The 14,142-nt window shown below is 44.4% G+C and overlaps 1 long non-coding RNA gene across 1 annotated transcript; it reads right to left on the bottom strand.

Moving 5' to 3' along the window:
* Positions 1-1,913: 1,913 nt before the first annotated feature.
* Positions 1,914-13,766, bottom strand: LOC145718476 (uncharacterized). Its single transcript, XR_014141837.1, has 4 exons — positions 13,624-13,766; positions 5,402-5,562; positions 3,510-3,592; positions 1,914-2,253 (listed from the first exon to the last, which is right to left on the bottom strand). It is a non-coding gene; the product is annotated as an uncharacterized LOC145718476 (long non-coding RNA).
* Between the last annotated feature and the right edge of the window lie 376 nt (positions 13,767-14,142).

Genomic DNA, 14,142 nt, shown 5'->3' with positions numbered 1-14,142 from the left:
TCATTGCAAATGGCAAGATTTCATTCTTTTTGACAGCCAAATAATATTCCATTGTCTATATATACCACTTCTTTCTCCATTCATTTGTCGATGGACATCTGGGCTCTTTCCATAGTTTGGCAATTGTGGACATTGCTGCTATAAACATTGGGGTGCATGTGCCCCTCTGAATCACTATGTTTGTGTCCTTTGGATAAATGCCTAGTAGTGCAATTGCTGGGTTGTAGGGTAGCTCTATTTTTAACTTTTTGAGGAACCTCCATACTGTTTTACAGAATGACTGCACCAGCTTGCATTCCCACCAACAGTGTAAGAGGGTTCCCCTTTCTCTGCATCCTCACCAACATCTGTTGTTTCCTGAGTTGTTAATTTTAGCCATTCTGACTGGTGTGAGGTGGTATCTCACTGAGGTTTTGATTTGTATTTCCCTGATGCCAAGTGATGTGGAGTATTTTTTCATGGGTCTGTTTGCTATTTGTATGTCTTCTTCGGAGAAATGTCTGTTCATGTCTTCTGTCCATTTCTTGACTGGATTATTTGTTTTTCTGTGTTGAGTTTGATAATTCTTTATAGATTTTGGATACTAGCCCTTTATCTGATAAGTCATTTGCAAATATCTTCTCCCAGAGAATGGGATTTTTCATCTAGATGGTGGTACAGTAAAGACTTAACCTGGCAGGCCTGAAATTGCCATCATTAGAAGGGCCTTTAGAAGATCCTGTTCTGGGGCTGGCCCTTGGCTGGCATCTGGGTACTGGCTTTTGGAATGTTCCTTATGTTACAGAGTGATATGGTTGTTCTGTAGGCTTAGGGCATTGCATTAAGCTGTACTAACATGCCTAAACTCTTTGTATAAAAATGTGATTTACTGTTAACACCTGTTTTCTTTCTGGGAGGTTGGGACTTTGGTGGGCTGAGGGCACCTATATGACAAGCCCCCATCAAAAACCTTGGCTGAGTCTCAAGCAGGCTGCCATGGGCAGAAACACTATTATTGGAGGAAGAAGCATTTTCTATATGGCCCCCTTCTTGGAAAGGAGACCTTTCAGAACCCTGCTCCTGGACTGCTCCAGACTGCCTGATACGGCTTTCCCCACTGCTGGTCATGGTAATAAACCACGGCCCACACAGGGCACAGCTGCCTCTGAGTCTGTAAGTTCTTCTAGAAAATCACAGTGTGTAGGTAATCCAAGGAACCCTGAAACATGATAATATTGATTGAGAGGAAAACAGAAAAAGAACGGAGAGAATAGAGCTACTCTGGAATAAAGAAGACATAAGAGATATAACAACTAAACCAATGATTGGATCTTGTTGGAACTTGGGGCTCAACTTACTGGAGCAAACATTCCTCACCAGGTAGACTAGACAACCACGGGCAAACTTCTGGAACTTTCCTGGCCACTTCTGCTGCAGGCCATTTCCTTGACAACTCCAAGGCATTTCTCATATCTATCCTACACTCAAGAAGAAATACCTCTTCAGAATCACATCCTCTACTGACATCCCATCAATGTGTTGCTGTATATCTGGTTTCATGATTAAATTAATAATGGACCAACCCATCCAGGCAGTGTCTGCATTTTGCTCCATGCTATTAAAGGTAGAGCCGAACTTAGTTTCCCAGAAACATGGAATTTATAAGACATGAGATCAATTGTGAAAAGGCTCATTAGCTGAGTTGATAAACATAACAGATAATAATCCCTCCCCCCACATAGCCCAAGGTCTCTCAAGTCCCTGTAATATACACAATCCTATGAAGCAAATGGGGGCATTCTAATATGCATCTCAGAGAGATTCACACTTCAAGTGAGCAGCAGAGTAAGGGTGAGAAACTCATGTACATATTCAGTTTTCTCAGGTAAACTTTTGCTGGGGCCTGCTAAAACTCATCTTGCATGTGTCAGTTGCCAAGGTTCAGCAAATATTCCAGTACAGATCAATTTCTACCTAGAATGATGGAATCTTCCTTTTTAGGAAAGATGCCATTGCAGTTTGATTAAGAAGCAGAACTGAGCCCATCCAGAGCACCTTCATGTTGAAAGACACTTACTTGTGAGCACAGATAAATCTTAGAGAGCTGGCATGAAAGTTACCTCAAATATAATCAGCATGTAGACCCCAGCAAGGATGACCACAGCAATGGTCACTTGTGCTTCTATGCTTGCACGGAGGTATTGATGAGCCATCAAAAGAGGAACTGCCTGTGTCTGCTGGAGGGAGGCTCGAATGCTGATAGAAACAGTATCTCTGCAGAATGAAGCAAAAATATTACCACTAGTAAGGGAAACCACACTCTATGTCAACAATTAGTGCCTGCTTCCTTGGTGTCCTTCCCAACACAAGTCATCCATGGCCATAACCAGAGCCCAAACTGACCTCACAGTGATTTAGCCCAATGTCTGACCTGGCAGATGAGGCGCTCTGAGTGCATATGAGCAGTGTAAGATGCAGACACAGCCTCCCTATGGCCAGGTCCATATGATGTAGGCCCCCTCATCTGGCAGTGTCTGCCTCATGGCAGGTGCCACTCCAACAATTAACAGGGAGCAAGGACTTTCACACTGGTTCTAGCCATTTAATTTTCTCTCTCCTCATTACACACTGACTGCTTTACCTGCTAACAAATAGCAAAGCCAACCATTCTCACATGTGGGAGATTCAAAAAAGGGCCATGTGCAACCTGAGAACACATAGACAGGTTGTCACAGATGGTGGGGAAAAGTACCTGGAACAAGAGGCATCCAAGTAATCAACAGTATGTGGCATGGTGAAATTAAAGCACTTTTCTAAAAGTTTAGTCAGTAACTATTCTGAGCTGAACTGTGTCCCCAAAATATAGATGTTGACACCCTAACCCTCAAAACTTCAGAATGTGACTATATTTAGAGATAGAGTCTTTACAGAGGTGATTAAGTTAAAATGAGGTCACTGATGTGGTCCCTAATACAGTATGACTAGTGTCCTTACAAGAAGGGATTGGGACACACACACACACACAGAAAAGTCCACAGAAAAACACAGGGAGACAAAGCCAAGGAGAGAGTACTCTGAAGAGACAAATCCTGCTGAACCCCTGAGGAAATAAATTTCTACTGTTTAAGTCATACACTCTGTGGTATTTGTTATGGCAGGCCTAGCAAACTCATATAGACAAAATATGGAGCAGCATTAAAGAAAAAGAGAAATAATCCTAAAATTTCCTGGAATTCCCCATTGTGGAGCTTCATAATATTAATGAAATTAAAGCATCAACTAAAAATATCATTTGCTTCAAAATGGACCCTGCAATCAATCCTCATTTCCTGACACTCACAGAGAGTGAGTGTTATGATGCCCTCCTACATCCTTCATGTTCCTAGTCTATACAGTTAGAGCATCCCATCCAAACCACATAACTGATCTGGCTATTTGTGCCAAAAATTGGAGTCCCACAGGTCAAACTTTTTAAGTGAAAATGTCCAGAGGAGACCTTCCCCCAAGATCCTTGATCACTTGAGACCCACCTGCTCAGTATCTCAAAGGTCCTGCTCACCACCAAGTGCTCACTTCTTCTCGGATTTAAAAATACTGTCCAATTCTGAGTGACCTGTAAAAGTTGAAATGTAATATCAGAGTAAGGCTTTGAACCTGAACCATCACCTGGGATTCAGCGCTATTCACTGTAGGTGTTAGTTTAGAATAAGAAAAGAAGAAAAAGAGGAACAGCAAGGACTTTGTATACAGCTCCCACATCCCTGACACTAGAGCATATCCAAGCTGTGCAGAACTGGAAATTTCCACAACATAGAGGGCTTTAAGAAAAAAAAAAAAAAAAAGAATGCGGAAGTACAAATACAGAATTAGTATAAAGGGTACAAAGGTATAGAAGTAAATATGATTTACTATGAGAAAAAGAAATCACTGCACTTTATACAAGACTTGGGATCTTCTGAGCCCTCTGAGGCAATTCACAAGAAATGCTTGCTTAGAACTGCTTCCTGCTTGCAAATTGGAGGCAGAAAACCTTCACACCCATGTTACAGGAGTCCATGGGAGGTAGGATCCAAGGATGAAGCTTCCTTTGCTGCAGGCAAATCCTCCCCACATGTTCCTGTCCTAAGCAGGGCAGTGGAGAAACCAGCTGAGGGGGACCAGATGTGAGCAGAGAGGGAGGGGCTAGCTGGGGGAGCGAAAGGGCCAGGGAAACTGCAATGGGAGGACAGGAGCTTTGCTGCCCACAAATCATAAAGTAAATGAAAATAGGAACTCTGAAATTGGTCAAAGCATAAATGAGAGTTCATAAGTTCTCTTAAAACACTTCAGTATTTGGAAAGAGTATATCAGAAAAAATCCATTAGTAAAGATCTCTTGTGTTCTTCGTGTTTCTGAGCTGGATTTGTGTGTGACACTAGAGCGGAGTAGAGCCCCATGGGCAGGCAGCTGTGTCAGCAGGCTGCAAAAGGTCACATCTTCCCCCACACAAGGCCCACAGACAGAGCAGGCAGATGTGTGCCTACCCCGCCTTTAATGAGAAGGCCTTGCCAGCCGGTTGTACACCACACAGAAGGAAGTGAAGTTTACATCCTAAGACCAAGGCCAAGGCAACTGGTTCAGAACACTGGTGCTGCACAGACCATCACCCATGAAACTGCAGCCTCATTCATTATGAGGCTTTTGCTCTGTGGACCCTGCTTTGCATGGCAGGAAAATGCGAGGGGTGCAGTAACCCATCAGATGCTCCATTTTGGATGACACAGCATTGTGCACCAGCAGGGTTTCCTCCTATTGATTATAATAGGGAAAACCCATGAACTTCATAGACAAGTCACCATGATAATCCCAGGGAGTCATCAGGCCAGGACTTGGGGTACAGGTCAGGATGCACAGAGAGGGGCCAGGCCTTGTCTGGGCTCTGGGCCATGGTGACAACACCACTGTTGGCTCTCCTTGCCTTCGAAGGACAGGAGCTAAAGTTTTTGTCTAGGAGACACTAAGCACAAGAGCCTATCACTTTAGAAGCAGAAGCTTTGGGAAACTATGCAAGTCTTAGGCAAGTGTCCCCAAACCCAAGAGAACTGTGGTGTTGAAATACCTTCCGTACCATGGGGTAAAGCCCAGGTTTAATTGTGCTTTAACAACAAAACTGCTTTCAAATATATAATGTTTCCCTGAATTGCCCAGTAAAATCATGTGAATTAAATAACTTGCAAGCCTCATTTTACTGAAATGGCAAGAGTTTTATAATTGTCTTAAACAAAAGGAAAAAAGAGTCAAAGACAAAGCAAAAGATGGGGTTTGCCTAATAATGGTGCCATTGCCTTATGGCTTCCCATCAAATCCATTCAAAAGGAAACTCAATTTATAAAGAGATGAAATGAGTTTTCACAATTCCTTTCAAATAACTTATAAGTGTAACCTGCTGTGGCCGCCGCCGCCTGGAGCCTGGAACGTCAGCCTGGGTCACCTCCACCATGACATGTTCTTCTCTCCCGGTATGACTTGGGCCACCGGCCACCAGGGCCCCTGCCAGATCCACCTGGAGCAGTGTGGAGTCCATGTGGCTGGTGAGATTCGAAGCTGAGGCAAAGTCAAGGTGAACCACAAAGCAAGGAAGAGAGGCCTGAAGTCCCCTCACCACCCACCCAGTGAGCACCCTCCTTAGAAGGTGCACAGAGAAATACCTATCCAGGCTGTTTCTGACAACTGTACTGCAGACTTTGACCACTCCTTATCTCCTTAGCACTTCACTCCTGACATGCAGTTGGTTTTGCAATGTCTGATCGCATGCATTTCAAATCCTCTGTTTTAACCTTTAAGTGGTATCTCCCCATTCTACCATGATCTCTGCTTCCACATTTTGCAGCCAGCATAAAACTCCTGCCCAAGTTCCTGGACCCACCATGAGCTAGTAGACAGGACGGCTGCATTAATGAACAGATAAACTGATCCACATCCATGTCCAAATCCTTAGGTGCCAGGTCTCTATTTTTAGAATGAGAAATCACAAAGAGAATTGAAAATAAGAATTCTGAAGCCAGCTAAATAAGTGACATGCACTGTAGTGAAAGGAGAGAAATTTCTTCAAAGCGTGTGAAGGACTCTTGATCAGGGAAAAATTATCAGGTAAAGAGGCTTTCCCCCCACAAAATATAATTTCCATGGCACTTAAGCCCCACTGTAGGCTTCCCCTTAGCACCAACATCCTGCATTTGGGTTTTGCACAAATGTAGGAGCCCATGCTACTCAACCCTTCTCTCTCTGCTCTGGGCCAAGTCTTGCCTCTGCTGCAAGGTTCTGGGGGTCATGACATGGATTCTACACAGTGGCTAGCCTAGTTATTTTGATCCAGAGGAAAAAACTGTTGTAGGTGGAAAAATGAATCTCAAAATAGTCTAAGCTTTGTATGAGGTCTCAAAAGTCTTAGCAGCAGCTCACTGACTGTAGGAGCATTCAGTAGCCAATTCCTTTACTCTTCCTTAAAACCCTAGAAGAAACAGGCGGTTTATGGAACAGACTTAGGGAAAAGGCACAACCTCACTGTTGCCAGAGTGTACACAAGATTTACTGTATCAAGGGCCAGTGAATGGTTAATCTTTTTTCATTATCTATTTCCTCCAGCAAAATGCACTGGTTTAAAAAAACCAATTGTACAAAAAACATCCTGGTAAAGAAAGGGTTTTATCAGCACTGTTGCCCATATGAGAGCCCAGACTGAGCAGCAGTCCCCCGCACTTGGTTGGAAAGCCTCTCCACATACTTATGCTACTACTTGGGTTCCATCAAGGACAAATGGAAAACAGAAGTCACGCATGAGGCAGGATGTACCAAGAAAAGGCCCAAAGAGACACTGCTGCTTCTGCCAAAATTACTCGTGTCTTGGTCTTTCCCCAGGGCAAACACAAGATACACGGTGGGGAGAAATATTTCAGTTCAGAAAGGATTCCAAGAGACCTTGCAGAAACCCGGAAGGAACAGCACCACCTAGAGGCTAACATTAGAAAAGCAGTGCCTTCACCCTCAGATTTAATGAATGTTTGTGGAGCATTTATTGCGTTCCAAGAAATGAATGAATAAAACAAGACCTTTGTCCTGGGGGCCGGGGGACATCTCATGCCCTGTTGGGGAGACAACCACGTAACAAAGCACCCTATTATTAACCAACCAAATTGAGTGCATACAAAATCACATAGACACAGGACCACGTGTACTTCCACCCTTCCTTTTCTCTTTCTAGATGCCCACCATGCACTTAGGATTCAAAGCCCACTGGGGTGCTCAGACTGTGTCAGCTGTAACTTCCAGATCCCAGCAAACAGGAGCCTCTAATTGAGCCTCACCCCTGCAGGTAGCTTCAATCCTTGCCTCCCAGCCATGTTGAACTGTCCACCATGCTCCTAACACATAGTCCCCTGCCTTTGCCTCAAATGCCTCCCCAAATCTGCAGAACTTCTACCATTTTTCAAGTTCTCACTCAAACTCTCCTCTCCTTAAATCTTTCCTTGTCATCCATGACTCCAGCGGATCCTCTGGCTTCCTCCAGTGTTCCTCTGTAGATTGGGCTCATGCCATACTGCAGTTTGTTTTAGACTTTTCTCCCCAACTGGTCTCACTCCTCAAGAGGAATAACTGCATCTTATTCATTTTGTTACTTCTTTAGAAACTAATGTGGTTCTCACCACATTAGATGCCCCAACAAATATACTTGTTTCACCAATAATATTTGTTTACAGCATCCTTTGTTTACCTCATCCTTGAGGTCCTCCAAACTTAGACCAAAGTCCCTGCCAGATGGGGCATGAAGAAGTCAGAGAGAAATCGCCTCCTTCTTCTAGCTGCATCAAAGTAGTCTCCTGCCTTTACCACTACCCCAGTCAAAGCCATCTTTCAAAAGCTAACTTGACATGCTTTCCATGAACCTTCTTCCCACTCTGTGAGCCCCCTAGACATCCCTCCTCTGAGTTCCTAGTTAATTATCTTCCTGTTGTACCTCTAATGAGTGTGACCATTGACTTTCTCTGGCTGTCCCAGTGTGGGCAGCTGTCTTGGCAGCCTATGCATGGTGGGGAGAAAGACACATGAACAAAGCACTTCTGAAGAGCGGGCAGTGTGCTGCTACAGGTCATGGAACAAATCCATGAGAGCCTGAAAGGGGCCTTCATTTCCACCTAAAATGTACAGTCCTCTTGGGCTTACCCTTCAGTTTGCTACAGAGCCTATCAAATGCCAGGTTCAGTTAACACTGGCCAGGACTCCCTCCTGGACCAAACTTAAGTCCTCTGAGCCCTCTTCTTGGTTAAGTTTCAACCTTGGCCTGGTGAGCCCAGTTTATCGAGAATCCCTTCACTCTTTTTCTTTTTCTTTCTTTCTTTTCTTTTTTTCTTTCTTTTTTTTTTTTTTTTAAGAATGCCTTCACTTCACTCTTGAACCCCAGCCAAGTTCCCTTTGTAATTTTCCATCCTCCCCCTCACCCTTCTGTAGATTCCCAGCTTAACCTGTTGTATTTGGAGTTGAGTTCAATCTCTTCCCTATTGCAATAGTCTTGGATAAAGTCTTCCTTACCTGTTTAACTGATACAATTTTTCTTTGACACAACTTTTGCTTAGTTGAATGGAGGTAAGAAAGTGGGGTTCCTTTAGACCCAACTTCTTGATAAAAATGGAAGCAATGTCATTTGATAAAGTATGAAACTTTTAAGACTGATCAATTCATAAAAATAATCTATCTAGTGCTAATGTATTTTCTCCAGCATTTGGGACCAAATGGATGAATGATTGTCCTTAATTTCTAGAGTGGTGCTGGCCAATAGAATTTTCTGTGGTGATAGAAATGTTTTTATCTGTGCTGTCTGATATGGTAGCCACTAATCACATGTGGCTATTAAGCACTTGAAATGTGGCTGGTGTGAATGGGGAAGTGAAACTTTAATGTTATTTACTTCATTAATATAAATTTAAATGTCAAGAGCCACAAGTAACTAGTTGCTATCATAATGGACATCACAATGATGAGGAGTTTAGGATGTAAGAGAGGAAGAACAGGAGGGGACAAAATCCTTTAATATGTATAGTGTTTTCTTTACGTACTTTGAAAGCCCAGGACTACTATGAAGGGTGTGATGGAAAATGGACCATATGTCAAGAAACAAGGAAAAAAGATTGGAAGAGAGGGAGGGAGAGAAAGGGAAGGAGGGAAGGGAGGAAGGTCAGTGAGCAAGCCTAATTACCCTGCCTATATATAACCTGGCTTGCTGACCATTATTCACCTGTTTAATGACCTAGGAGCCTTGAACAGGTCTCCCCCATAATAAGCACAGAGAACAATTCAGGGACAAAGAACTTCACGTGCCTGCAATCACAGCCACTTCCTGTTTCACAAAGCTTCTAAAATAAACCCTGCAATTACTGAGGTGACAAAACCCAACTAATACAGAGAAAACATCATAGGGGAAAAGGTAGCTTTGTTATTCTCCAGTTAAAGGATAGTGAGGCTTTCTCCAAAAGCACTTCCCACCAAAACACACACCCCTGGGGTCTGGCCAGAAGTCAAGAAGGAATAACAGTGGGGCTCTTCACTCATGAGGACAACAATGAGAACACCACTACTGGCCTTTCAAAACCAGGCCTGCCTGAATCACTTCTTGCCCCAGACCGGCACAATAACACCCTTTTGCTGAGAATCACCTTCAAAGTTCCAAACTCTGGTGCACAGTCTAGCCTGCCCTGACTCTGTCCCCATTTTTGTAGATACCAGCAGCAGTTGGCTCTCTGGGCGCATCTGAGGGGGACTTCTGACCTCTGATCTGTCTTTCACAAACCACCACAGCAAGTTCTCAGCCTAAGGTCCTGGAAGAGGGTCTGTGAGCTTCCAGAAATGTATGGAAAATCTACTGAGAAAAATGTACATTTTCGGGGCGCCTGGGTGGCTCAGTTGGTTAAGCGACTGCCTTCGGCTCGGGTCATGATCCCAGGGTCCTGGGATCGAGCCCCGCATTGGGCTCCCTGCTCGGCGGGAAGCCTGCTTCTCCCTCTCCCACTCCCCCTGCTTGTGTTACCTCTCTCACTATCTCTCTCTCTCTGTCAATTAAATAAATAAAATCTTAAAAAAAAAAAAAAAAAGAAAAGAAAAATGTACATTTTCTAAGGAGCCCATGGGAAGCTTAAATCAGCCTTAATAATGGTTAATGATTGACAGAGTCTCTCTTTGGCCAAACCTTAGGTATGCTCCTTTGAACTCTCTTCTCTAAGACTAAGCCCTGACTTTGGGGCTTCTGTGTCCAGTTTTAGCAAGAATCCTGCTAGGTTAATTTAGGCAGAATCTTCATTCTCCATATCTAATCACACTCAAAATCTGATCAGATTCCTCATCCACCTCCATCCCCCAGGTGATGTCTGGTCACTCTGGCCTGTCTTCAACAAGGATCCTGTGAGGTCAGTTTGGCCAGAATCTCCTCTTATCCATGATGTTTCCTCTTAGTAGTTTTTCATCCACTGCCCCCCACCCTGCTCCTTGGCTTTAAAGTCCCACTTTTCAAGTTCAATCTTTCTCCCCCACTGCAAGACCTCACTGCAGTGGTCTCTACAACTATCACTAAGTTCCCGAATAAAGTGTGACTTGTCATCTTTAACAAGTGTCACTGAAGACTTTTTTTTCTTTAACAGATCCATAGACATGTAAGAACCATTCTGCAGCATTCCTATCATCCCACACAGCTCTCTTCATCTCTTCCACTTCTCTTTCTCTCTTCATCCAAATACACACATGGCTCAGAGAACAGGAGAGAGACCTCCCGGTTACCCTTACTGCTGAGAAAAACCATTTGTCTGCCAGTCACTAGGATGGGTCTGGGTTCATTCAAGTCCCAGGAAAGGGCTAGTGTACTTGAGCTGCTCTAGAAGGAAGACTGCACAATGCTGTGGAGCAAAAGTGACATGGTACAGTTCTCGGTGGGATGAACAGAAGACTCTTATTTGTCATTATCTGATTTTATCCTGTTATTATCCTTACTTATTATACTTATTTAGGATTTCTGCTGACTGATAAGGTTCATACAGGAGTTGCCACAGTACAGTAATCACTCAGCAACCTGCAAATATTTCTGCCTCCCTGTCTGGTTCTGGATAGGATCTCTCCGAGTTCTTGGCTCAGCCTGGGCAGTAGGTTATGATCATTTACAGTGAGGTCACATGAAGGGAAGGCAGGATCCCTCTCCTACGGGCATCATGAAGTCAGGCCTCCACACTGACACTTGCTTTGAGAAGGCCCCAGGGGAAGCTGAGGAAAGCAGGAAGATGTCTTAGTGTTTTTAACCCATGGAGATGATATAGAGGTAAGGCATAAGAATGGGAAACAAAGCTCATTAAAATCACAGAGCTCTCCAGTTCTCTCACAGGGAGATACATCTTCACCTAAAACTGAGACACAATTTTAAAGTGGTGAAGCAAATACCAAGACTTTAGCAAGCTTTCAGATAGACTTCAGAGCTACCCTGTCCTGAGAGCAGGTACAGATGAGTGCTCTCATTCATTTAAGGGCAGGGATGCACCATGCACTGCCCACCAGAGCCATCTCATGAGCCCACCTGAAGACCTTGAGTGCCAGGTCTTTCTGGAATGTTGAGTGGCTCAGCTGAGTGAGAGGATGTTCTGGAAAGACACAGAGGGACTCCCCAAAAGAACCAGAGGAAATAAGAATATGCAAAAACTACTGGTGACTGCAAGGGAAACTACCCAATTTTCTAAAATTTCAGTTCACCCAAGCTTATCAGTTGAAGATACTGAAGAAAAAAAATCTGTGAATGATTTAACTCCTTTTTAAAAGGCAATGATCAGAAAAAAAGGTAATAATCAGAAATACTTGAGCTGGACACAGTTGCCTCCTTTTCTCCCTCCTCCTCCATGAGCCTCCTCCTCCATTTGCTTCCTCTTCCTCCCCACTCCTTTCTCCTCCTTGCCCTCCTCTCCTCCCCAGCTTGCTTTCCAAGATGCTCCCTCTCCCAGGCTTGGGAGCTTTAGGGACTTTCATGCTTGACTATCCTCATCCAAATGTCTATTCAAGAGAGACTTTGGGCTCTGGACTTTCAGTTTCAGCTGGGATAAGTAGAGAGCTAGAAACACACCACTCCTACTCTCACAACCTGAAAAGCCTGGACAGATGTTAAGTTAATGACTTATTCTGTCAAGAATGAGGTTGCATCATAAACATCTAACTTGAAATCTAGAGTGAGATGGGTGACCGAGGGGAGGAATAGGGCCCAGCGTTTGCTTCCCTGAGACAGGTGCTACCATTACAGGCAGAAGCAGGCAAGATTAAATCAGAAAATTTTTAAACTGCTCAAGGTCAAGTGTGGGCTAGCGTGATAGTAGGGAGATCCTGGGAGCCACAGAATTGGGGTGTTCACATCTTCTAATAGGATTTTGCTTCAGGAACCCTAGCAGGTACTCACAAGGAAGATGGAGAAACTGAAGAGATTCATGAAAAAGCGTTAATTTGCTGGGGAAACGTATCAAATCTGGTAGTCTAAGGGCACAGTGGAACCCCAGCAGCTGGGAGTGGTGGGTAAGAGGGAAAAGTAACTCTCCCCTGTGGAAGGAATAGGAATAGTGCACAGCCTGGCAGACAGCAGGAGAGAAGCCAAGCAATTCCAAGTGTGTGGGATGCTAGAGGTTACCATAGCAACCACACACTGCCACACAGCCAACCTCTGACTAGATTTACCCAGACCCCCAACTAAAACCCACAGTGCTATGGAATAAATGTTTATGTCCCCCACAAAATTCATATGTTGAAGCCCGGCCGCCCAGTGTGGCTGTGTCTGGAGATGGGGCCTCTAAGGAAGTAACTGAGGTTAAATGAAGTCATAGGGTGGGGCCCTGATCTGAGAGGATTGTATCCTTATTAAGAACAGCCACTAGAGAATGCTCTCTCTCTCCACATACACACAGGCACACTGAGGAAAGGCCCTGTGAGGACATGGCAAGAAAGGCAGCCATCTGCAAGCCAGAAAGAGAGCTCTCATCAGATATCAAATTGGCAAGCACCTTGACTTTGGACGTCCAACCTCTAGCACTGTGAGTAATAAATATCTGTTAAGCCCCAGGCTGCGGTATTTTGTTACAGCATTCCGAGCTGACTAACACACTCAATATCTACTATCCTATACAACACATCTGGCTTTTAGTGACAAACTATGAGGCCTACAAAAAGGCAAGAGAAAACACAGTATGAAGAAACCAAGCAATCATCATGCCCAGGTGACACAGCCAAGGAAAAGAAGCAATGAACTTAAAAATAGGTCAGTAGAAACCACCCAGGCGGAAATGCAAAAGGAAGTGGGGATGGGGTACAAAACAGAGTATGCAAGAGCCCAGGGGAGCCAGGCCCTAACTGGAATGTGCCACCTGGTTGTCATCACCCCAGGGGGAACCTCACCACCAACCACCCATCATAGTTTCACTAGTGCTCCCCTCCCCTTCTGCTCTGGCCTCATCTTTCATCAAATGTCCTGAAGGAACAAAATAGGCATGGGAGGAACAGTGATCACCTACACTGCAGCCTTCAGCAACAGTTGTAATAGTTCTCTGGTGTCTCTTGGTGAATCTCAGCCATGGGCAACTATCCATCTCTGTATAGACTGGATACAGTAGCTTTGCAGGGGTGACACAGCCAACAACTGCCAGAACTTTCCTTGATCTGGATACAGGCTGAATAAAATCTGTAACAATCAGAAACATTTAATGATAGATTTGTGGCAGGAGAATAATAGGATTTAAATAATTTTGACAAAAGGTAAAAATATGAGGCGGAGCAAGATGGCAGAGGAGTAGGAGACCTGGATTTCGTCTCCTCTCAGGAATTCAGCTGGATAGGGATCAAACCATTCTGAACACCTACAAACTCAACAGGAGATCGAAGAAAAGAATAGCAACAACTCTCTCATCAGAAAAGCGACCACTTTCTGAAAGGTAGGACGTGCGGAGAAGTGAATCCGAGGCGATATTCGGGAGGATAGACGGCGGGGGAGGGGCCTCCGTCGGCCGCTTCTGGCAAGTGATAGAGCCGCGGAGCACAAAATCGGAACTTTTAAAAGTCTGCTCCGCTGAGGGACGTCACTCTGGTGGCTAAGCGGGGGGTGGAACCCTCCGGGACAGTGTGGTCTCA

The sequence above is a fragment of the Leptonychotes weddellii genome, unplaced genomic scaffold (assembly GCF_054177405.1).
Source record: "Leptonychotes weddellii isolate Sample4059 unplaced genomic scaffold, ASM5417740v2 HiC_scaffold_1626, whole genome shotgun sequence".
Taxonomy (NCBI): domain Eukaryota; kingdom Metazoa; phylum Chordata; class Mammalia; order Carnivora; family Phocidae; genus Leptonychotes; species Leptonychotes weddellii.
The sequence above is the reverse complement of the archived record's forward strand: the minus strand, read 5'-3'. Positions and strand labels throughout refer to the sequence as shown.